General features: G+C 44.5%; 1 pseudogene; it reads left to right on the top strand.

Moving 5' to 3' along the window:
• The first annotated feature begins 884 nt into the window (after positions 1-884).
• Positions 885-1,001, top strand: LOC126417462 (5S ribosomal RNA; annotated as a pseudogene).
• The last annotated feature ends 832 nt before the right edge of the window (positions 1,002-1,833 follow it).

Genomic DNA, 1,833 nt, shown 5'->3' with positions numbered 1-1,833 from the left:
TGATTGAAATTTCGTAAATAGATCTCGCCACAAAGAAAACTGCCTTTGTTTCAATGACTGCCACCCCAACTATCATACCAGTGACACTCTCACCGCTGTTGTGCAATAACACGAAACGGACTGCCATTCTATACACTCTCTCGATGTCCTCTGTCAGTCCTACCTGGTAAGGATCCCACACCGCGCAGCAATATTCCAGCAGAGGACGGACAACTGTAATGTAGGCTGTCTCTTTAGTGGGTTTGTCGGATCTTTTAAGTGCTCTGCCCCGCAATATTATTTATGTGGTATTTCCAATTTAAGTTGCTGGTAATTGTAATTCCTAGTTATTTAGTCGAATTGACAGCCCTTAGAGTTGTGCAATTTACCGTATACCCAAAATTTATCGGATTTCTTTTAGTACCTATGTGGATGACCTCGCACTTTTCTTTGTTTAGTGCTAATTGCCACTTTTCGCACCATACAGAAATTCTCTCTAGATCATTTTGTAATTGGAACTGATCGTCTGATGATTTTACTAGAACGATAAATTACAGCATCATCTGAAAATAATCTAGGGGGGCTGCTCAGATTATCACCTAGATCATTTATATAAATCAGGAACAGCAGAGGATCTGTGACACTACCGTACTGAACGTCAGATATCACTTCTGTTCTACTCAATGATTTACCGTCTGTCACTACGAACTGTCACCTCTCTGAGAGGAAATCACGAATCCAGTCACAGAACTGAGACGATACTCCATATGCACGCAATTTGATTAACAGTCGCTTGTGAGAAACGGTATCCTTCTGGAAATCTAGGAATATGGAATCAATCTGAGATCCCTTGTCGACAGCACTCATGACTTCATGGGAATAAAGAGCTAGATATGTTGCACAAAGGCAACGGCCTTGCCGCAGTGGATACACCGGTTCCCGTGAGATCACCGAAGTTAAGCGCTGTCGGGCGTGGCCGGCACTTGGATGGGTGACCATCCAACTGCCATGCGCTGTTGCCATTTTTCGGGGTGCACTCAGCCTCGTGATGCCAATTGAGGAGCTACTCGACCGAATAGTAGCGGCTTCGGTCAAAGAAAACCATCATAACATCATAACAACTGGGATAGTGGTGTGCTTACCACATGCCCCTCCTATCAGCATCCTCAACGGAGGACGACACGGCGGTCGGATGGTCCCGATGGGCCACTTGTGGCCTTAAGACGGAGTGCTGTGTTGCACGAGAACGATATTTTCTGAATCCGTGGTGGTTATGTATCAATAAGTCATTTTGTTCAAGATGATTCATAATGTTCGAATACAGTATATGCTCCAAAATCCTACTGCAAATTGAGGTCAGTGATATGGGTCTGTAATTCAATGGGTTACTCCTATTTCCTTTCTTGAATATTGGTGTGACCTGTGCTACTTTCCAGTCTTTAGGAACAGATCTTTCGTCAAGTGAGCGGTTGTATATGACTGCTAAGAAAGGCGCTGTTGTGTCTGCATGCTCTGAAAGGAACCTGGTTGGTATACCATATGGACCGGAAGACTTGTCTCTCTTAAGTGATTTGAATTGTTTCACAATACCTAAGATTCGGTGTTCATGTGTGGACTAGCATTCTCGGTGACTGGACCATAAATTTTTCCTTTCCACCTCAGCAGACTGAGATATCGCATCTTCGTGGAACATGTGTTGCCGTAATTGCTGCAGGATGTAATCTGGACGTTAGACAAAAGACGTGCTTACAGCACGATGGAGCGGCAGTCAGTTTTATAACTACCACGAGGGATCAACTGAGAGCCGCCTTCGGGAATCGATAGATCGGCAGAGGTGGACCTGTGATTAGATCA

This window comes from Schistocerca serialis, chromosome 8 (genome assembly GCF_023864345.2).
Source record: "Schistocerca serialis cubense isolate TAMUIC-IGC-003099 chromosome 8, iqSchSeri2.2, whole genome shotgun sequence".
NCBI classification, from domain to species: domain Eukaryota; kingdom Metazoa; phylum Arthropoda; class Insecta; order Orthoptera; family Acrididae; genus Schistocerca; species Schistocerca serialis.
Note: the sequence above shows the minus strand (reverse complement) of the source record. Positions and strands in the feature narration are given on the sequence as shown.